Genomic DNA, 24,831 nt, shown 5'->3' with positions numbered 1-24,831 from the left:
TAAACAGTGTGAAACACCTTAAATACTACAGTTCTAGAAATTATTTATGTTTGTGTAATGAAAATAAATTTTATTACGAAATGAAAGAACGTTTTATATTATTATTTATTTCTGTAAACGTCAGTAGCAGAAGTGGCGGTCAACTTCAGATAGTAGTATAATCTTCTTTAGGCTAGTGAAACAGCGATTGAATACTGAAATACCCGTGGAACTATGAAGATGCTGCACCCAGGATCGCATATTCCTTGATATTACTATAAATGTTCTGTAGTATGACTGTTACATGGATTGTTCTATAACTTAAGCATACGTTTGATTACTCCATCAAAAGGAGACCCCATAACGTGATCTTATATATCGATCCTGTAATCAGATAAAATTAACAGGTAGAAATATTCAATTTTTTCTTTTCTCTTCGTCTTGTCGACATCTAAATAATCACAAAACAATCTCGGCTTCAGTTTGCGACCTCGCACTCGGGTGAAGACACCGGCCAGCTTCAGTTTTTATGAAGTAATTTTACTATTTTATAGCCACATTGTTTTTACGGAATGATAATATTTTCGACAGCGATAGTAAGAGATATGAGGTCCAGTTTATTCCAATATTACGCGTCGTGTAAATGGTAGGCAATGAAAACCTCGTAACTCCGTTTCGTAAATTTTACAGGAGAAGCAAAAACGGTTTCTTAAAAAATAATATAAAGTGATGCTGATAAAGTTGTTACAATTATAACCTATGTAGTAGAAGCCTAGTTACTGACAAATTAGAGAAGTCCATACACTTTGAAATATTTCTTTGGTACTGGAGTTACTGGTTATTGCAATTTCTAGGTCTCTCTAGAGGGATGGAGTTACGAAGTTTTCATTGCCTACCATCGATATGCCTTACAATCGTCTAGGGAAAATGTTGTCGTTTCATAATACACTACTTAATCATGGCTGAACAGTGGCTCCGTCAGACATTCTTGTCCTACTGACTTTTTTCTCCAAACGCGTCCATGCCAACGGGCCGGTAAACTATATAATTTATAACCCCATCCCCCCTCTCAATAGTTCAGTTTGAGAAAGTTGAGGAGAGGACGTTCCATAGTCTTTTTGACAGCACCTTTCTGACACTGATTTAGAGTTAACTGGTTAAACGATGGCGATGTGCATTTATACAACACACGAAATAATTAGCTACATGGGCTACTGAGCTAATAACAAACATCAAAACGGATATACGCATTTATGAACACAAGGCTTTCGAAGTGAGACTGAAAACCGTAAGTCTCAAATCCATCCAAAATAAATATATGTATTCAAAAAAGCAGATAAAAGTTCGCTTTACGCCTTCCTGAGAGACAATCTCCACGCCTTTCAAATTAACAATGTAAGTGTAGACCAAATGGGGCTTGAATTCAAAGAAATAATATGGACAGCAACTGAGAGACTTATATCAAATAAACTAACAGAAGGCGGAGCTGATCCCCCATGGTACACAAGAAAGGTCGAAACGCGTTGCAGAAACAACGAAACAAGCATGCCAAAGTTGAACGAATGGAGTATTCACAAGACTGGCGATCTTTTACAGGAGCTCGAAATTTTGCTCAGACTTCAATGTGAGATGCTTATAATATTTTCCACAGCGAAGATTTGTTTCAATGCCTGCGAGAAAATCCAGAGAGATTCTGGTCGTATGTAAAGTGTGGTGTCACCGCCAGACACCACACTTGCTAGGTGGTAGCTTAAATCGGCCGCGGTCCATTTAGTACATGTCGGACCCGCGTGTCGCCACTGTGTGATCGCAGACCGAGCGCCACCACAAGGCAAGTCTCGAGATACGGAATAGCACTCGCCCCAGTTGTACGACGACTTTGCTAGCGACTACACTGACGAAGCCTCTCTCTCATTTGCCGAGAGACAGTTAGAATAGCCTTCAGCTAAGTCCATGGCTACGACCTAGCAAGGCGCCATTAGCTTTACATAGTTTGATAGCTATCGTATGAAATGTCTCATCAAGAATGCTGTGTTCACATCAAAGAATAAAAGATAAGTATTCGAGGAGCTGCATATTTTTCTTATTAGAATTCACTATTTATCCTGTTCCAGAATTCACGCCCGTCTGCGTTAGATAGCGTGCATTTCGGCCTCCTATATCTACAAGGTGTTGGCACATTTACCAACACATCATAAAGTACGCCAGCGGCAAGACACAATCAATCCCTTCTATGCGCGATAGCAATGGAAATAGTATCGATGACAGGGCTGCCAAAGAAGAGTTACTAAACACACCCTTCCGAAATGCCTTCTCCAAAGAAGGCGACGTAAATGTTCCAGAATTTGAATCAAGAACAGCTCCCAACGTGAGTAACTTAGAAGTAGATAGTGTCGAAGTAGTGACGCAGCTTAAATCACTTAACAAATGCAAGTCTTCCGGTCCATACTGATTACCAACTAGGATTCTGTCAGAGTATGCTGACGCAATAGCTCCATACTTAACGATCATATACAGCCGGTAGCTCGACGAAAGACCCGTACCCAAAGATTGGAAAGCTGCTCAGGCCACACCAATGTTCAAGACAGGCAACAGGAGTAACCCACTAAATTAGGCGCCCGTATCATTAACGTCGATATGCGGTAGGGTCTTGAAACCTATATTGTGTTCGATCTTCATGAATTACCTCGAAGAGAACGGTCTATTGACACACTGTTAACACGGATTTAGAAAACATCGTTCTTGTAAAACACAAACAGCTCTTTACTCGGACGAAGTGCTGAGGGCTATCGAAAGGGATTTCAAACTGATTCTGTGTTTCCACATTTCCAGATAGCTTTTGACACCGTACCTGACAAGCAGCTAGTAATCAAATTGGTGGTTATGGAATATCGTCTCAGTTATGCGAACGGATTCGTGATTTCCTGTCAGAGAAGTCACAGTTCGTAGTAACTGACGGAAAGTCATCGAGTAAAACAGAAGTGATTTCTCGCGTTCCCCAAGGTAGTGTTATAGGCCTTCTGCGGTTCCGTAGCTATATAGACGATTTAGGAGACAATATGAGCAGCTGTCTTTAGTTATTTGCAGACAATGCTGTCGTCCATCATCTAGTAAAGTCATCAGAAGTTCGGAACAAACTGCAAAACGGTTTACATATGGTATCTGTGTAGTACGAAAATTCGCAGTTGACCCTAAATGATGAGAAGTATGAGGTCATCCACATGAGTGTTAAAAAGAAATCCGTTAACTTCGATTACACGATAAATCCGTCAATTCTAAAGGCTGTAAATTCAACCAAATACCTAGGAAGTGCAATTACGGAGAATTCGAAATAACACATAGAAAACGTTGTGTGGAAGAACCAAAGCCGCGTTTTATTGACAGGTCGATTAGAATATGCAACAGAAATAAGGGAGATAGTGTCATGCACATGATACAGGATTTGGCGCGGAAATCATTAACGCAATGGCGTTTTTCGTTGAGCCGGGATCTTTTCACGAAGTTTCAATCACCAATTTTCTCCTCCGAATGTGAAAATATTTATTTGACGTCGACCTACATAGGGAGAAACGTTCGTCATAATAAAATAAGGGAAATGAGAACTCGCACGGAAAAATATAGGTGTGTGTTCTTTCCGCTCGCTGTTCGAGACTAGAATAATGGGGAATTAGTGTGAAGCTGGTTCGATGAGTCCTCTGCCAAGCACTTAAGTGTGATTTGGAGAGTAGTCTTGTAGGCGTAGTTTCATTAAAACAAGACTACCAAGCGACAGGCCAGACTTTAAGGGAAGTGGAAAGTTTGAATTATTGTAGAATTGACATGACTTCTACTTGGAAGTGATGAAGCAACAATAAAAATGCAAGCAATTTAAGGATGGACGTGTGACAATCTGAGAAGAGGAAACAACAACGAGCTGTGGAATAATAAAAAAAGAGCGAATTTCGTGAACATAAATATCGCAATGTGTGATTGACAGGTAAACTGAGTACCTCAGTGACCTACAGCAACAGTTTTCTCAAGTGTACGGCCTGAGAATATCGTGAGCGTTGCTGAAATTGTGTCTGATAAAGAAATAGTAAAGGGTGTCCCACGACTGTTTCAGTGTCTTTACTAGAATGAATGGGAGAGAAACCACACAATAAACTCAGTTTCGGTGCGGGCAACAGCGGGTTAGACCACTGTTGTTTTGTCTCTCTGTGTAAATCAGTTGAAAATTTTGAGTGTCATATAGACTTTAAGACCACTTGGGAGTAGTATATACGTGTGGAGTGGCAAATCAAGTTCCAGAAAACAAGGGTAGTCATTGGCGTAACAAAGGAATGTAAATTTTTAACCTACTATCAATCTAAATTGTTACGGTGTAGATACACATTTCTACTCAGCTCTCTTGAAATTACTGCTACGTTTGCCCGAAGTCGTCGTTGGCGGCTAACTCGGCAGTTCTTCGGAGGGAATCAATGTCTTTCGGTTTATCCACATGTGGTAACACATGCCACCAGACTGTTAGTAACAAGCAATATAAAGACATGATATTCCCTTGGCTTGTAGAGTAAAGTGAGTCAGATGATGTAGGGAGCAGCCAATGAACTGGCACTACTATACACACCGTTACCAAGGTGATTTATGAACCGCCGTGTACAGCTGCTGAAACTGACTGGTTGCTCTGCAACTACTATTGATTGAAAGTAACTAAAAGAAACCGGTAATCATTAAGAAATAGCCGCTATAGTTGACTTTATAAAATGCGTTATCATTATTTTAAATTAGCTAGATTTATGGGCAACATAATTTTTTTTAAATTATTTGAAAAATCATTTCTATAGAATGATGACTTTATTAATTGAAATGTTCCCTTTAAATCACTCAGTCGGCTAGACGTGTATCTCTGCATCTATACTCCCTCAGCTGCTTTACGCTGTGTTGGAGGGTAATTCTGGTACGATGACCTTATTACCCGTTCGCTTTTCCATTCTCGAGTGATACGTGGAAAGAACGACTGACACTCCGTACCAACTCTTAATTTGGTTTCCTCGTGGTGATTATTTCGCGAGACATACGTGCGAGGGGTGGTACCTTGGCTGACGTGTGGGTAGACGCGGCTTGCTCATGCTTATTACTCACCAAGCTTAACACAAATGTGAAGTTTTCGTGTCAGGAGTGTGCATCTAATTTTGCACGGCACTGCAGAGTCAGGGCCGGATTTACTGAAGGCAGCGCCCCTTCTCCTCTTCCCCATCCTCCTCCTCCTCCTCCTCCTCCTCCTCCTCCTCCCCCCCCTCCCCTTCTGCTCCATGCTGTCATCACAAGTCCCCTTCTTTAATCCCTCTTCAGCATCAACACTAAGGACTATGTAGCTTCCGCTCCTGACTCTTAGCATGTCTGTTGCCAAACATTTCACTGTCACCAGTGCTTTCGTTAAATGGTGGTGAAATTTCAGTTCATTCCTAAATCCGGTCGAGTAGCCCAAAATTGCATTTTCACGCTTACAAAAATCTCCGCGGAACATTTTAGCTTGAACGGCATTTACCTTTATTTCGTTCAATAGTTTCTTTCCTATTTTTTGCACCACTTTGTTCCTTCACGCCAGTCACCGTGACTTTAAAAATAGAAAAAAAGACTAGTCGGGAAGATACGCAGTGATGGCAACTGAAAACCAAGGCGTCGATGCGAAGCATAACTATAAAGCACTTATGACCAGCGGCATTAACAGTACCCATATAACCAAAATGAACAACAGTCCAAGCGCTATGCTAGCGACAGTGCTCATGATTTTCATATGACATACAATTGTTATCCTTATCATTATCATTATCGTCATTAAATATTATTATTTATTACCAAGTATACCGAAAATGCTTGCTCCGATTGAGATCTCTCGGCCACCCCTTTCCTCTCTGCGCCCTAAGCCCGGACTGCCTGGCTTATGCGTATATCCAGCCGTGGTGACTTAGTTTGAGCTCTGTAGACCATGTAGTTTGTTTGTGACGGGTGATGTGTCTAGAGCACATGAAGGAAACTGGCTCGGCAGAACCAATGTGCATAAAATTGAATCAACCACTAAAGCGGAATTGCTAAATACTGTTTTCAGCAATTACTTCACGAAAGAAGATGAAGTAAATATTCCAGAATTCGAAACCAGGCCAGGTGTTAACGTGAGTGACATAAAAAGTAAATATCTTAGGTGTTGCGAAACAACTCAAATCACTTAAGAAAGGCAAGTCTTCCAATCCAGGTGGTATACCAATCAGGTTCCTTTCAGAGTATGCAGACACAATAGCGCCTTTCTTAGCAATCATATACAACCGCTCACTTGACGAAAGGTCTCTTCCTAAAGACTGGAAAGTAGCACAGGTCACACCAATATTCAAGAAAGGAAATAGGAATAACCCATTGAATTACAGACCCATATCACTGACCTCAATTTGCAGCAGGATTTTGGAGCATATACTGTACTCGAACATTATGAATCACCTTTAAGAAAACGACTTATTGATACATAACCAACTGATTCAGAAAATATCGTTCTTGTGCAACACAGCTAGCTCTTTATTCCCATGAAGTAACGAGTGCTGTCGACAAGGGATCTCAGATCTATTCCGTGTTCCTAGATTTTCGGAAGGCTTTTGATGCCGTTCCTCACAAGCGAGTATTAATCAAATTGCTGGCATATGGAGTATCGTCTCAGTTGTGTGACTGGATTCGTGAATTTCTCTCAGAGAGGTCACAGCTTGTAGTGATAGACGGTAAATCATCGAGTAGAACAGAAGTGATATCTGGCGTTCCGCAAGGCAGTGTCATAGGCCCTCTGCTGTTCCTGATTTACGTAAATGATCTAGATGATAATCTGAGCAGCCCACTTAGATTGTTTGCAGATGATGGTGTAATGTACCGTCTAGCAAAATCATCAGACGATCAATTCCAATTACAAAATGTTCTAGAGAGAATTTCTGTATGGTGCGAAAAGAGGCAACTGGCACTAAACAAAGAAAAGTGCGAGGGTACATGGGTACTAAAAGAAATCCGATAAATTTTGGGTATACGATAAATCGCACAAATGTAAGGGCTGTCAATTCGACTAAATACCTAGGAATGACAATTACGAGCAACTTAAATTGGAAAGACCACACGGATAATATTGTGGGGAAGGCGAAACAAAGATTGCGCTTTGTTGGCAGAACACTTAGAAGATGCGACAAACCCACTAAAGAGACAGCCTACATTACACTTGTACTTCCTCTGATGGAATACTGCTGCGCGGTGTGGGATACTTACCAGGCAGGATTGACGGAGGACACCGAAAGAGTGCAAAGAGGGGCAGTCCGTTTCGTGTTATCGCGCAATAGGAGTGTGAGTGTAACTGATATGATACGCGAGTTGGAGTGGCAGTCACTGAAACAACGGCGGTTTTCTTTGCGGCGAGATCGATTTACGAGATTTCAATCACCAACTTTCTCTTCCGAATGCGAAAATATTTTGTTGACACCCACCTACGTAGGCAGAAAAGATCATCGTAGTAAAATAAGAGAAATCAGAGCTCGAACGGAAAGATTTAGGTATTCATTTCTCCCACGCGCCATTCGAGAATGGAATGGTAGAGAAGTAGTATGAAAATGGTTCGATGAACCCTCTGCCAGGCACTTAAGTGTGAATTGCAGAGTAACCATGTAGATGTAGATACGGAGCACATTATTAGTCAGTCACGCCGAGGATACCTGAGAAATCGTGTCCGTAAAATCTCCACATTGTGCACTGACAGCTGCCACAAACGCTAGCGGCGGTGGCGTCGAAGTTCGCAGACAAGAGAAGAGGCAGCCGCGCGCATGCGCAGTGGCGGCAGCGCGTGGCGGGCAGCGGGCCCCGGCCGGCAGGCGCTTCCAGTAGCAGCGGGCGCCGCGCACGCGTCTTTGCTAACCACCCGCTCCTCCGGCGACCAGTCGCAGTAGCTCGCTCTACTGTTATCGTTTATTCTGCTACGAACTACTCGTGACATTTCCTGCTCCTGCCTCAGTTCTGGACGTGCAGCATGTGGAGAGGAACGTGAGCAGCGTCAGTGATGCCGACGCACTGGGCGTCGTCGCAGCGGCCGCTGGTGGTTCGCACGGTGTGGGTGCGCGGCGCGCGGCACGCCATCCTGTCCGCGGACGACCCCGCGGCGGCCGCCCCCCACAGCCGCCGCTACCACCGACCTCCGCCCCCGCCCCCGCAGCCGCGGAAGGCCGCCGTGCGCTGCTCGCCCACCGTAGGCACCGTGGAGCCCTCCCCCTGCGTCCGCAGGCTGAGCTTGCCCACGGGAAGAGTCGTCGACGCCGTTCCCGTCGCCGGCAGAACTGCGGACGTTTCGCCCCTGGTGCGCCGGCGTCTGCGACAGCGCAGGAAGCCGCACAGCCGGCGGGAGGCGGCGCCGCAGCGGCTGGGGTGCTGCGGCTATCCCTGCCTGCCGCCTCCGTCGACCAGCAGCGGCAGCGACTGCTGCGAGGACGGGCCGGCGGCGGACGAGCTGTTGGGCCCGCTGTCGGAGCGCGTGCTAGGCTGGCTGGAGCTGTCGCGCGGCCCGACGCCGCCTCCGACACCTCCGCCCCCGGCGGCGGTGCACCCCACCGGCCGCCTCCGGCCTCCGCGGCGTATCCTGCGCGCGGCGAGCCTGGAACTGGAGCCGCCGCCGCTGCCGCCCTCTGCGGTGTCGGGGCGCGCGCTGGCACCCTGGGGCTCACGCTGCCGCCAGCCACCGCCTCCGCCACCAGTTTCTCCGACGCCGCCCGCGTCGCCCACGCCGCCACCGTCGCTGGATGCGGACCTGGAGGAGGAGTCGGAAGAGCGCTGCTGCAACCCACGCCGCCGCCAGCTGCACATCTACCTGCCGTCCCTGGCACCCGACTGCGACTCTGCTAGCTGCCTCAGTGATTCGTGACTCTACTCTCTCAACACTTCCATTTATGAAAATACTTTATTGTCCGGCACAAACGGATTGACCGTGTGGTTCAGCCTCACCACTGCAGAAATCACATTTTCACTGATGAAATCTTCCTGGAACTCCATCCAGGTGGCAACGTTTCGATGAGTGTCATTCTCATCACCTTCACTTCTGGCGCCAGAGAATGACGAGAGTGACACTCGTCGAAACGTCGCGGAATTTTAACGCAGTACTGTGGAGTGGACCCTCTTACAGTTGCAAAAGGCGTAGACGTAATAACTTCATATCGGTTTGTTGGGCTGAGTTTTCCACGGACAGCTGATACGAATTAAACCAGCAATCACCTCCCAAACCCGACTCTCCCTCGCATCCACTGGCGACCGGTCAAATGTGTGGCACTTCAGTCGAGAAAACTGCCAAGGCTTTCAAAGGTTTGGCTAACGGAATTTTGGCAGTTTTAAGTGAGTTCGATTTTACAGGAAGGCGAATTCCTCGGTACATTCCATTCGAGCCAGGATTCATTTAACTTTTTGCTTCCTATTGCCAAACCCTTTTTCTTGACGTCTGACGGCAGGTACAAACATTTTCACATAGATTTATTCGTTAACGATGAGTTAAACATACTACGATTTTACATTTTCATTGCATTACTTCTGCTGTCTGGCATATATCTAGCAAACACATTTTTTTGTAGTTACAATCTTTTTATTGAGACACTACGTTTTGCATGGACATGATTTTAAACTTTTTAAAATCTTTTTTAACATAGTTTTCCACAACGATGTTAATAAACCGTGTTGAATATCTTAATGACTTCAAATCTTTTCCTTTTCAATCACATCAATTCCTTGCCTCAAAAATTGCATAGTAAAGTTTTATACAAATATAATACAGAAAAAAACCTTATTGCTGCGCAACACACTTTTAATTCGAAAACAGCTCTAAAATTCCGTTTTATGGGTTACTTAACGCAAAATGTCCCTTGTACCACCAAAACTAGATGCTCAGACTAGTCGGTCTGTAGATCTCAAACGTGGTCACCTTCTAAACATAAGAATCCAAACGAAATAAATTTTTATTGATACAAAACTTAGATAGGCTTCTTTTTTGTTTTCCACACAATACTCATTCACAATAAGCATGTATTCGTTGTTATGTTTCTCGTCACTATTAACTTTTTCTCTTTCTGAGTCATCAGTCTTCTACTCTCCAGTGCCAACCTCTTCATCTCAGAGTAGCACTTGCAACCTACGTCCTCAATTATTGGTTGGACGTATGCCAATCTCTGTCTTCATCTGCAGTTTGTACCCTCTACAGCTCCCTATAGTACCATGGTGATTAATCCCTGATGACTTAACAGACTACCTCTCATCCTGGCTCTTCTTCCCGTCAGTGTTTTCAATATATTCCTTTTCTCGCCGACTCTGCAGAGAACCTCCTCATTCCGTAACTTATGTTCATCTAGTTTTCAATATTCTTCTGTAGCACTACACCTCAAATGCTTCTATTCTCTTATGTCCCGGTTTTCCCACAGTCTCACTGCCATAAGATTCTGTTCTCCAAACGTACATTCTCAGACATTTATTCCCTAAATGAAAGACAATGTTTGATACCAGTAGACTTCTCTTGACCAGCAATGCTCTTTTCGCCAGTGCTATTCTGCTTTTGATGTCCTCCTCGCTCCGTCCATCATGCGGTATTTTGCTGCCTAGGTAGCAGAGTTCCTCAACTTCATCTACTTCGTGACAACCAATTATAATGTTAAGTCTGTCGTTCTTCTCACTTCGGCCACTTCTCATTACTTTTGTCATTCTTCGATTTACTCTCAGTCCATATTCTGTACTCGTTAGACTGTTCATTCTAGTCAACCGAACCTGTAATTCTTCTTCACTTTGACTGAGGATAGTAATGTCATCAAAGACTCTTAACATTGATATCCTTTCACCTCGAATTTTGATCCCGTTCTTGAACCTTTCTTTTATTTCCATTATTGCTTCTTCGACGTGTAGATTGAACAGCAGGGGAGAGAGCCTACATCCTTGCCTTACAGCCTTTTTAATCCGTGCACTTCGTTCTTGATCTTCCACTCTTATTGTTCCTTCTTAGTTCTGGTACATGCTGCATACTACCCTTCTCTCCCTATAGCTTACCCCCTTTTTTCTCATAATTTCAGACGTAATGCACTACTTTACACTATCTAACGCTTTTTCATGTCGACAAATCCTGCAAACGTGTCATGATTTTTCTTTAGTCATCCTTCCATTATCAACCGCAACGTCGTAATTGCCTCTCTGGTGCCTTTACCTTTCCTAAAGCCAAACTGATCGTCATTTAAGAGATCCTCAGTTTTCTTCTCCATTCTTCTGTGTATCATTCTTATCAGCAATTTGGATGCATGAGCTGTTAAGCTGATAGTGAGGTAATTCTCGTACTTGTCGGTTCTCTCGAATGATTTTACAAATTCGGATGGAACGTTATTCGTCCCACCTGCTATATTTATTCCATTTTAGGCCTTCCAAAGCTCCCCTAAATTCTGATTGTAATACTGGAACCCCTATCTCTTTTAAATCGACCCCTGTTCCTTCTTTTATCTAGTCATCAGGCAAGCCCTCCGCCTCATAGGGACCATCATTGTACTCTTTTTGCACCCACCTGCTCTGTCCCCTGCACTTAACAGTGGATTTCATATTGAACTCTTAATGTTACCGCCGTTGCTTTTAATTTCAACGAAAGTTGTTTTGACTTTTCTACACGGTGAGTGAGTCCTTCCGAAAATCATTTCTTTCCGACATCCTCACATTTTGCATGCAACCATTTCCCCTTAGCTTACCTGCACCTCCTGTTTATTTTATTCCTCAGTGACTTGTACCTCTACATTCTTGAATATCTCTGAACGTTTTTGTACTTCTTTCTTCGATCAACTGAAGTATTTCCTTTGTTGCCCATGGTTTCTTCGTAGTTACCTTTCTTCTACCAACGTCTTTCTCTCCAACTTCTGTAATAGCCTTTTTTGGAGATACCCATTCCTTTTCATCTGAACTGCCTACTGAGCTATTCATTATCGCAGTATCTACAGCCTTAGGGAACTTCAAGAGTATCTCGTTATTCCTTAGTACTTCAGTATCCCACTTCCTTACTATTGATTCTTCCTGACTAATCTCTTAAACTTGAGCGTACTCTTCATCACTACTACATTATGATCTGTGTATATAGAGTCTCCTGGGTAGGCCTTACAATCCAACATCTGATTTCGGACTCTCTGGCTGATCATGTTGTAATCTACCTGGAATCTGCCTGTGTCTTCCGGCCTTTTTCCAAGTATACCTCCTTCTCTAGCGATTTTTGAACAGCGTATTCACTATTTCTAGGTGAAATTTATTGGAGAACTCAATCAGTCTTTTTCCTCTCTCATTCCTAGTTCCAAGCCCATATCCTCCCGTAACCTTTTCTTCTAATCCTTCCCCTACAATCGCATTCCCGTCCTCCATGACTATTAGATTTTCATCTCCCCTTACATACTGAATTACCCGTTCAATATCCTCATATAGTTTCTCTTTATCTTCACCTGCTTGCGTCGTTGGCATATATACCTGAACTATGGTTGTCGGTTTTGGTTTGCTTTCTATTCTAATGAGAACAACCCTATTACTGAACTGTTCACAGTAACTCACTCTCTGTCCTTCCTATTCATAACGAATCCATTTCCTGCTATTGTTGATATTACCCTGTTTTCGTCAGACCAGACTTCATGGCTCGATATCGACTTCGCTGCGTAACGTGAATGTTTCCAGTGCTTGCTATAACACGTCCCAGTCATTTCTCGTGGTGTCGCTCTGCACACATCACTGTAATTTTTTGTCAGTGCATCTTGTATTAATCATATTTTTCATATATATTTTTTTTCAGAACTGGACGTACTTGCTGTTAAGGAGTAATCCACGATCCTAATTTCTAGAAAGCACATTTTCAGTCTGTCGATTGCTGTTTTGTCATCTCAAGATTAACGGTTTCAGGCACTGTAGCTTATCTTCACATCATTTTCGTAATTAAACAGCAACTCCTGTTACAGAAACACTATCAGTTTCATGAATACTACACATGGTACGAATGACAGTAACACTTGTGTTTCTGTAGGACGGGTTGCTGTGCAGCTACGAAAATGATGTGAAGATAGACGACAGTGCCTGAAACCTGTAATTTTCAGATGAGAAACTAGCGATCGACAGACTGAAAGTAAGTGTACTTTCTTGCTGACATAGTTTGGCAGTTTTTTGCTCTATTGTCTTATGTCAAGAAAGAACGAGGCTAACAGCTGTTACATCTTGTACATCAACCGAACTGAGTCTTTTTCTGAGCCATAGGCGAATCGCCTTTGAAGACTTTAATTCACTTCTGTCTGTGACTGTTTATTTACTTATTTGCTGTTATATCTTTGGTTTGCTACCTAGAAGCAAATGCAAATAGTATAAGTTCTACGTCGATCACTTAAATGTCAGAAAGAGAAAAAAAAAATGCGTTAAATATGTTTCTGTTGCCGTTGTTGTTTTCACTCCGAAGATCGGTTTGATGCAGCTCTCCTCCGTAATCTATGTTGTGCACGCCTCTTCATCTCCGCGTGTCTGCCGTAACCTACATTATTTTTAACCTGCCTACTGTATACGAGCCTTAGTCTAACCTCTATTATCTTTACTGCCCCTCTCCCCTACATGTACACTCATTTCTTTCCGTTAACCAATCTGACAGTTCCTTGACACCTGAGGATGTGTTCTCTGAACCGGTTTCTCCTTTTAGTCAAGTTGTGCTATAAATCTCTTTTTCTCCTCAATTCGGTTAAATACTTCCCTATCTGTTACTCGATTGTCCCACCTAATCTTCAGCAGTCTTCCACAGCACCACATTTCGAAAGATTCTATTCTCTTCTTGTCTGAACTACTCGTCGCCGATCTTTCACTTCCGTACAAGGCTACCCTTCAGACAAATACTTTCAAAAAAGATTTATATAGGATATTAACAAATTCGTTTTTGAGAGACGCTTTCCTTGCTACTGCCAGCCAGCATTTTATATTCTCTCTACTTTGGCCATCATCAGTCATTTTACTGCCCGAGTAACAAAACTCATCAACTACTTTCAGTGTCTCATTTCCTAATCTAGTTCCTTCAGCGTCGCCTGATTGAATTGATTATTCTCCATTACTCTTGTTTTACTTTTGTTGATGTTTATTTTACAATCTCTTTTCAAGACACCATCCGTTCTGTTCATCTGTTCTGCCAAGTCTTGCCGCCTCCAACAGAATTACAAATGTCATCGGCAAACCTTAAAGTTTTTATTTCTTCTTCCTGAACTATAATTTCCGTTCCAAATTTCTCCTTGGTTTTCTTTATAGTTACAGAGTAAATAACATCAGCGACATCCCTTAAACCCTCTCTCCCTCTCTTCTCAACTACGTCTTCCTTTTCATGTCCTTCGACTCATAATTGCAGTGTGGTTGATGTACAAGTTGTTGTACATAACCTTTTGGTTTCTGTATTTTATTCTTGCTGCCGCCAAAATTTCTAAACATGTCGTCTAGTCAACATTGTCAAAAACTTTCTGTAAATGAATAAGTGCTACAGACGTAGGTTTCCCTTTGTTAAACCTCTCTCCTGGGTTAAGCAATAGGATCAGTATTGACTCGCTTGTTCCTACATTTTTTCTCGATTTTCCCTGATGTCGGCTTCTATCAGTTTTTACAGTCTTCTGTAAATAATTCGTGTCAACATTTTCCAACCGTGACTTGTTACATAAAATAATAAATTCTAGCAACATAAATAGATTTATTTCGAAAAGTCTCTGATTAAATCAAATTCCAAATTACTTTCTTTCACTTAATTATAATGGTACGAAATGTATCGCAATGGTTGTCTTGCTCATTATCCAGACTATGACGTCTTGGTATCGGGTCGCGTAGTGTGCCCATACAGTCTCTTTGGGTTGCCGTTTCATCTCCTTATCTGTTTCTTAACATTCACTATTTTCGTAGTACTTGCGAATCCAAATTCTACGCAACGAGGATTCACTTCAAGTTGCTGGACGATACAGTATGAAGAAGTCAGATCTTTCTTTGCTGTGACGTTTTTGGTGCAGAAACGTTATCTGCCCCTGTCCGAGGGGTAAACCCAAACCGTTGATTTGTTGGCTAATAATTTCTGGCGTCTGCGACTACGTGTTTTAAAACAAGTACTAAAATTCCCTATTGCCACTAAAGAATCCTACTTAATGCCACTTACTTCAAGGTGATGGATGATACGTTAGGAAGAAATCAGATCTTCCTTTGTTGCGACGTAGTTGGTGCAGAATCAGTATTTATCTTCGTAAAGTAACCCGAAGGCCTTGATCTGTCGGATAGTAATCAAATTCAGGCGTTTGCGACTAGCTATTCTGCAACAAGTACAAAAATTTCCTATTGTCACTAAACCCGAAGGTGATTTCTTTTTTCACAAGTGTGATAATGAGCTGGTGTACTGTTCTGTAGTGTAAACCTGGCTTGCAACAGTCACAACATACATGTAAAGAAAGGTTATCTCATTGCAATCTATACAATTTTTTTTATAGATTTCTGAACTTTTGTAAGTGACGAGTGTTTAGCTAATTTGTTGTCGTCCTCTGACTCATCGTGTATTCTTATAAATCTCACATCTGTACATGACTGGCACACCAAACGTACTCGACAGTTTTCCATTCATATACTAATTCGTGTGTGATTCTACGTTCTGCATTTACTGTACATCTACATAGATACACCGTACGGCGCGTGGCGAAGGGTACCATGCACCACTACTGGTCATTTCTTTTCCTGTTCCATTTGCAAATAGTGCGAGGGAAAAACTACTATCCATATGGCACCGTATGAACCCTGATTTCTCGTATCTTATCTTCGTGTCCTTACACGCATTGTCTGTTGGCGGCAATTGATTCGTCCAGCAATCAGCTTCAAATACCGATTCTCTAAATTTTTTCGATAGTGTTCCTCGAAGAGAACGTGGGCTTCCCTCCAGGATTCCCATTTGAGTTCCCAAAGCATCTCCGTAACACTTACATGTTGTTCGAACCTGCCGGCAACAAATATAGCAACCCACCTCTGATCCGTTCCGACGTCTTCCATTATTGCATTTTTTCGCATTCTTGCGCTCTTTCAAGTGCCACGGTGAATATTCCTAAATGACTTATCCCTATTTTTGTTAAGTCATTTACACGTGCTTTCTTTGCCTATTCTCTTCTTTAATTTTTCGTTTCCTGCTTTGTCTGACCACTTAATATCTAACATTCGTCCGTATCAAAATAATATTTTTTTTTTGTTCTCTTCTCCCGTTTTCTCAGTATAGGATGTTTCACTATTCTACTTTGTTTTACTCCGTAAGTATAGTTTTAGTACTGTCACCTTGTACTAGTAAATGTTAGTTCATAAAGCTCTCTTTGCCAACGTAACTTTGTGAAATACTCGCCCTTCGACAGCTATGGGCATTTGTTTTTCCTATATAACAGAATTCATTTACCTCTTCATCTGTCTTTCCCAGTTTCGATGTTTAGCAAATCGGTAACCTACTCTGCATGTTTTTAAATGCCTGTCTTTGTGTTTTCTTTGTTCTATATCAAAATTATTTGTAATTTGTCTGGCTGTTATTTCTAGCCGTTACTGCCGGACAGAAGATTGATATCTAACCTTGGCATATCGTCCTTACCAATGACATATCGTCCCTATTCGCTTCTGTCCTGTTCTGAAATTTTATTATAACATTCTTTGATTATTCGATGTACAAAATTAAAAAGCATTGACGATAAGCTGCAACTTTACCAAATATCAGTTGCAACATGATTTTCTCAGCCTTCTTTTTGCACTTTCATTTGTTGCACTTGGCTTTTGTCGGCTTTCATATTCTACTGCTGTCTCTAAAGGATGCACCCGAACTCTACCAACAAAATTATGGAAGTTGTTCAAGGATGATTTCTGAGTGTTTTGGTACGAGGGACACTTGGTTTCCGGCGGATCGTTGCAGAGTTCCGGTTCATCATGTAGAGCGGTAAAAGTCAGTAACGCATCGTTACTTATCATTCCATTTGTTTTTAAAGCCGGAACTGATTTTCGTCTAGTATTTTTGTTTACATTTCTTTCGTTGACTATTATCTGTAGTCAGTATTTTGCGTAATCAAATGAAATGATACCACAGAGAAGTGGCAAAAACTGCAAAATATTCCTGAAATTTAGAAATGGAACGTACAGAACAATTTTTTTACGTATATAATTTTCCTAATCACTAGCGAAATCTGTTTCGTTGTCGATGTATCCTCCACTCTCCTTCCCTTTAAAAGATAACTTTCTTCTCTTCGTTTCTTCTATCAAATATACGTGGATATTCATTACACTTACAGTTTCCAGTGTTTAACTGCTTCGTGAACTAAATTCAACTAACAAAAGTAGAATTATTTCTCTGAAAAACTAGCCACCGTAATTCGTAGTCGTTTTTAGTGTATCAAAATTGTCACTCCACTAACCTACTTCGCTAAAATTGTCCGAATCAGACCTTCGTGTTACGCACAGCATTCTCATAAATTCGAAATTAAATGCGATGGTTTTTGGGAGCGTACTTAATAATGAAAGGACTGAGGACTGTGAAGTAGTTGAGGTACATATTTGATGAATGCTTTCACATCTGTAACTCGAAATCGAAACCCATAAAGTGAGTAAAGGTACAACAAAATCGCCCATAGCTGCCGGGAGTTTGTCATATTGGATGCTTTCGGCGGTAAATGGTCGCCAAATATTTTAGTTTTGTTTAACCCTTTGTTATAAATAAATGAATTAAACTGCTGTGATAAAATGCCTTTATCAAAAATTTTGCAATATGTAATGCGATGTAAAAACATACGGAATTTTTGTTATTAACAGCGAATTCCATTTTGAATCGTATATTTCAGTATTTCTCTCATATGAAAGCTCGAAACAAATAAAACACTGCTTAAAAATCGCAAACTGTTCTTTTTTTTGTAATTAACGACTAAATCACAAATATGCTTATGTCATCCAAGCAGAAGTATGGACTATTATGTATTAAAGTAAGCTGTTAGCCAAATTTTTGCGTCAACAGTAAATTGTTTCCCCACGTGTAGCTCTGTTCCATGCTATACAAGATAACCATACTTAATATTTTAAAGTGTGAATAATTGTTTCCAACATCATTCTATGAAGAGAAGTTTGGAAGGTAGGAGACGAGGTACTGGCGGGATTAAAGCTGTGAGGACGGGGCGTGAGTCGTGCTTGGGTAGCTCCGTCGGTAGAGCACTTGCCCGCGAAAGGCAAAGGTCCCGAGTTCGAGTCTCTGTTCGGCACACAGTTTTAATCTGCCAGGAAGTTTCATCATTCTATGAAAATTGCAACACATTTTTAGTTTGTTTTTGATTAGCGCATAGTAGTGGTGCTAAGGACTTGCGGCTCTTCCTGCCTCTCGTGTTATTCACTGATTTAATTTTAGTTCGTTTCGCTTAATCATTTTCTATACATGATCTTAATAACACTATATTGCATAATTACACGTCCCATTCATCTGAACAGTCGTTTCGGAGTGCGCTGTGTCTGATTACGATTATTACAGCATCTGGAAACAGACCAGTGTATGTCGGATAATATTCACTTCGTGTGATTGTACATAAGTTTCTGTAGTCGTCACAACTTCATCTCATCTTCATCGACGCGCAAGTCGCCGAAATGACTTGCACCAGGCGACCGAACAGCCCCACACACGGTATCCCGGCCAGTTTTACTCTACGATCATTTCGTTTCGTTTATTCCTGTGTTAATTTTAGATTGATGTATGTGATCCACCGTAACTGCTTTTAAGAGGAAAGTGTTTAGCTTTGTGGATAGGATAGGAACACTTTTGTTTTTTTTATTCCTTATTTACAATTTTTTGTGACAGAATACAAATGGTTCAAATGGCTCTGAGCACTATGGGACTTAACATCTCAGGTCATCAGTCCCCTAGAACTTAGAACTACTTAAACCTAACTAACCTAAGGACATCACACACATCCATGCCCGAGGCAGGATTCGAACCTGCGACCGTAGCGGTCGCGCGGTTCCGGACTGTAGCGCCTAGAACTGCTCGGCCACTCCGGCAGGCTGAAGTTTTTTGTGCAGAGACAATAGGGAGGTGCGAGTAGCGATTCCAATTATAAATGACGTTTGTATATGAGCTGCGACAGAAAGGCACCTTAAAACACAACAGTCTCATAGTAGACATACACTCCTGGAAATTGAAATAAGAACACCGTGAATTCATTGTCCCAGGAAGGGGAAACTTTATTGACACATTCCTGGGGTCAGATACATCGCATGATCACACTGACAGAACCACAGGCACATAGACACAGGCAACAGAGCATGCACAATGTCGGCACTAGTACAGTGTATATCCACCTTTCGCAGCAAAGCAGGCTGCTATTCTCCCATGGAGACGATCGTAGAGATGCTGGATGTAGTCCTGTGGAACGGCTTGCCATGCCATTTCCACCTGGCGCCTCAGTTGGACCAGCGTTCGTGCTGGACGTGCAGACCGCGTGAGACGACGCTTCATCCAGTCCCAAACATGCTCAATGGGGGACAGATCCGGAGATCTTGCTGGCCAGGGTAGTTGACTTACACCTTCTAGAGCACGTTGGGTGGCACGGGATACATGCGTACGTGCATTGTCCTGTTGGAACAGCAAGTTCCCTTGCCGGTGTAGGAATGGTAGAACGATGGGTTCGATGACGGTTTGGATGTACCGTGCACTATTCAGTGTCCCCTCGACGATCACCAGTGGTGTACGGCCAGTGTAGGAGATCGCTCCCCACACCATGATGCCGGGTGTTGGCCCTGTGTGGCTCGGTCGTATGCAGTCCTGATTGTGGCGCTCATCTGCACGGCGCCAAACACGCATACGACCATCATTGGCACCAAGGCAGAAGCGACTCTCATCGCTGAAGACGACACGTCTCCATTCGTCCCTCCATTCACGCCTGTCGCGACACCACTGGAGGCGGGCTGCACGATGTTGGGGCGTGAGCGGAAGACGGCCTAACGGTGTGCGGGACCGTAGCCCAGCTTCATGGAGACGGTTGCGAATGGTCCTCGGCGATACCCCAGGAGCAACAGTGTCCCTAATTTGCTGGGAAGTGGCGGTGCGGTCCCCTACGGCACTGCGTAGGATCCTAAGGTCTTGGCGTGCATCCGTGCGTCGCTGCGGTCCGGTCCCAGGTCGACGGGCACGTGCACCTTCCGCCGACCACTGGCGACAACATCGATGTACTGTGGAGACCTCACGCCCCACGTGTTGAGCAATTCGGCGGTACGTCCACCCGGCCTCCCGCATGCCCACTATACGCCCTCGCTCAAAGTCCGTCAACTGCACATACGGTTCACGTCCACGCTGTCGCGACATGCTACCAGTGTTAAAGACTGCGATGGAGCTCCGTATGCCACGGCAAACTGGCTGACACTGACGGCGGCGGTGCACAAATGCTGCGCAGCTAGCGCCATTCGACGGCCAACACCGCGGTTCCTGGTGTGTCCGCTGTGCCGTGCGTGTGATCATTGCTTGTACAGCCCTCGCGCAGTGTCCGGAGCAAGTATGGTGGGTCTGACACACCGGTGTCAATGTGTTCTTTTTTCCATTTCCAGGAGTGTAATTTGACAAGTTTTATCATGTACTTTTTTCAGCGTTAGATCAAAGTTTCAGCCGATTTTTTTTACTTGTTTCGGGTAATGGTTTCCGTAAACATTAGTACTCGTGTTGTTGAAAGTGGTATCGTGCTTTGTCGTAAGGCTCTTGTCCTTACGTCAAAAAATTAAAACATATTACCAGTAAATCTAATCTTCTTTCACCGTAACGTTGTTTAAACTATTTCTCGCTCTCTTTTAACGAGTCCGGCGCAGCAATGTTGCCTGCTGTACGAAACATTTTAACACACACGCTCTGAAAGTGTCTGTATACTGTACAGAAAAATCTAGCTACACCCTGCCTTCTCTTGCTAAAGCGCTCTATCCGTAAGTATAAATACAGAATTTTTCTCTATGTAGACAAGCCGTAGACACGTCGTACAGATAGTCCAAGGAACGACGAAAATCCCATCCACTATCTTCTACATCTACGAAATCTTGATTCGTCTGACTCTGACATACGCAGATGTTCCATGGATGTCCGCTCCCTCTGAGTTCCACAAGTCCATCTAAATCGTTGGGTGCCATGCACTCCGCTTTACTTTCCGCATTTATTTACCATCATCCACACAGATCCCTAATCACCTTATCGAATTCACACCGCTACTCACTCACATTGAACACCTCTAGACAACCTGCATGACCCACAAGCTCGATTGTAATAATCCTATTGTGTCCTCTCTAATTTTCAATACTGGTACGCATCCACGCCTGTAATGACACATACCACCAACCCCATAGCTATACACTCTCCACGTCCTCTCCCAACGAAATGTCAATCGTATTCCTCTCCCAGACAACCAAATCTGTCTTGATTTTTTCCCATTATACTAACTATAATTTCTCCCCACCTTCCCACCTCTCCAGTGCTCCCCCTGGCTCCCAACTTTCACCTTCCATCTCCATTTCTCCTCATCCCTTTTCCCCTTCATATTATGAACCTAACCGCACACCTAACTACTCCTCTCTTCCTAACATTCACTTCAACACTGTCTCCATAGTTACTACCCATTGGACATCTTTATTTATGAAATTTCCTGGCAGATTAAAACTGTGTGCCGGACCGAGACTCGAACTCGGGACCTTTGCCTTTCGCGGGCAACTGCTCTACCAAATCTGCCAGGAAGTTTCATATCAGCGCACACTCCGCTGCAGAGTGAAAATCTCATTCTGGATCTTTATTTATACCTACACCCTCCTACCCTACTAAATACTCCTTCCCCTCAAAAAACAGTTTTTACCATGTAGAGATCTTTCAGCTTTTAAAACATAGTGTTATTGATTTTATTTTTTCTTTTACTTTTCCCTGTTTTAATTTTCTTCAAATGAAGAAGATTAAGTTTTTACTACAGAAACCGTTCATTAAATTCATCCTTTTACAAATTCTTTAATCATTTCTAAATATTTCACCTTTTAATTTATTGTTTTCGTCTTTGCGTCTGTATAAATCCTTTGACTGAAGAGCAGATTGACTGTACCGCTCACTGCCACCCTCCTCCTTACCCGTTAGAGACGAATGGGATGAAATAACGATAAGCTAATAGTAATTCAGAAGGAAGAATGAAGGCATGTGTCACAAGCTGGACGGTAAAACAAAAGGAGAAGATGCAAGATTGATGAAGGAACTAAGAAACGCAGATATCAACTCTTCCATGTTTGTTGGAATTAGTGACCCCAAAAATACTCGCTTCAGAGAATCAATTTCAGTTTCGGAATGCCTCGTAGTGGTACTACAGTTTCTCGTTACTTATAAATAAACTTGTATGCCGGTAAGAGGAGTAATCGATTATCTTTAAGCAAACAGTGTATTATCAATCGTGGATTGTTTGTGACTCTGGGGGAGCTTTCGTTCTGAAACTTTATTATTGATTGAAAAATAAATCTGACGTAATAATTAAATTTTAATATTAATTTCAGAGTAACACTCAAAGGAAGTTTAAGGACAAAAAATATGATCACAATTTTGCTTTATGAAATGCCGAAGAAGGACACATATTCGTCTTCTTTACCACTAAAACAGGCTGACCACCTAGTGTTTTACCACAACGACGATGAATCCTGTTTACTGAGTTTCCTTTGGGAATTGTATACACTCGACTAGCGTTATTAAAGCTTACTTTTACATTCAAAATTTCTGTGAGACACAGTTCTAAAACATCCAGGCTCCATTTTCTCAATTCACCTGATTTACGTCTATACACATGTGGCAGTTTCACATTGACAACTGTCACGATCTCAACTGTACGATGCGACCTACGTGACAAATTGATAAATTAACATACAGGCAATTGCAATAACGATTTTCTCATACCACCGCTAGACTGTTACAGAAAACTGTTGACGCATCGACTGTGTCACATTCAGATGCATGCACAAATGTCTGTTCGTTAAAAGCACCGCTCGAGAAAGGACGGTTATCCTCAGGCCGACTCCACCCAGAATTTACAGTTTTGTTTACGTGTCTATAAATAGGTAAGTATAGTTGATAAAGTTTTGTTATTGCTGTAGTAGTCGTTGTGAAGGGGTAAAGCACCAGACACATAAGGTGTTTTGTGCCAGTCACAAGAATAAAAAATTTAGCTCATTAAAAAAGTTAAAAAAAAGTCTCTCTGAAACGTTTAGTATTCAGATAGAACTAAGGACTTTCGAACAGTAAATATAAAAACTTAACTAAAAGAATTTTCATCACCATTATGTAATTATTTAATGTCAAACGTGTTTTCAACGTTATGGTCAACTTCACCCTGATGGTCAGCTTCATCCCATTTTACGTTAGCACCTTTGGGGAAGAAATATTGTGCCATGAGATTGACTTGATCACCCGAAGTGTTCAAACAGTCCTTGGCAGTAACGCGGCCTTGCAGAGCACACATGGGGGCCAAGAAGTACCACGACGTGGCTGTCCAAATCATCACCCGAATCCCTGCCATGTTTCTCTTGGCAGCGATCAGTCTACATCGCAGTTTTAGGACGGCGTACGCCATACGTAAACTCGGCCAGAAGTTGTAAACAGTGTGAAAAAGACTGATGCGACCAACTGACTTTCTTCCATTGCTTCATAGTCCACGTTTATTGGCTTGGGCACCGAGTTTTTCTATTACAAGCATTTGTATCACTGATGAGTGTTTCTTGAATTCGAGCTCACCTTGAAATTCTTTGTTTATGGAACTCCGTGTTGTTTTGATGCTGACAGGGTTCGCGAGTGGGACAATCGGTTCTGTAAAGATTTTTGCACCTTTAATTACCGTCTGTCACTATCACTCAACATACGGTTCCGTCCGCGTTGTGACGTAGTGGATGTTGTTTCTTCGCTTTCCCTGTATGCGGTATAAACCTTCGACACGGTGCCTCCTCAAACACCAAACACCTTGGTTCGTTGGTTAGGGTGTTTCATACGAACGCCTACAATGTGGCCACGTTCGAGATCACTCAGATCCGACATTAATACACTGACAACTACACAGAACACTGTTCTGACCGCGACGGACACTAGCAGTCTCTGAGAGCACCGAACAGCTGCCGCTAGTTATCAAATACAACAGAGCCATCTACAGGCTTGACTGGCATCTGCATTATGTTCAAGTAAGCGTTTCTCGCGGTATTTCCAATCTTTGTCCAACCCCGTTTCTTACTAATCTTGAAAACATCGCGAAAATACAGGAAAAATTATTCTCAACACATTACGAATGTAGTGCTAATTTATCTATTACGTATGGACTTCAAAAAGTTTCTCATGTTGTTCCACATTAAGTCTATTGCGCAACAAGAGTGGTGCAATGTCAGAATAGAGTACACGTTTACTGGAAGGACGGCACCGGTAGAAGTGCACCAGAGGGTGTGAGAAATGTTGCGGCAACTGGAAACTTACACTACAGGTGAAGTAGGGGGGATGATGCAATTTTTGTGGGCTAACCGTCTACACCGCACACAGATTTAGCGGACCAAATGCCTTGTAACATCCTGCCGTAGTGAAATGGCGCCAGCAATTTGAGCAAGGCCGCACGGACTCGAGTGATGTTGAGAGGAAAGGAAGGCCGTCGACATCGTCCGCGGACGACAATGCCCATGCAGTCGATGAACTGATTCGCAATACTCGCAGGGTGACTATCACGGACATGGCTCAGCAGATGCACATTTCAAGAAGCAGTTCTGCGATCACTCTCACCTGCACACAAAGGCGCAAAGTTTATGTCGTCTCTGGACTTAACT

This window comes from Schistocerca serialis, chromosome 1 (genome assembly GCF_023864345.2).
Source record: "Schistocerca serialis cubense isolate TAMUIC-IGC-003099 chromosome 1, iqSchSeri2.2, whole genome shotgun sequence".
Classification (NCBI taxonomy): domain Eukaryota; kingdom Metazoa; phylum Arthropoda; class Insecta; order Orthoptera; family Acrididae; genus Schistocerca; species Schistocerca serialis.
Note: the sequence above shows the minus strand (reverse complement) of the source record.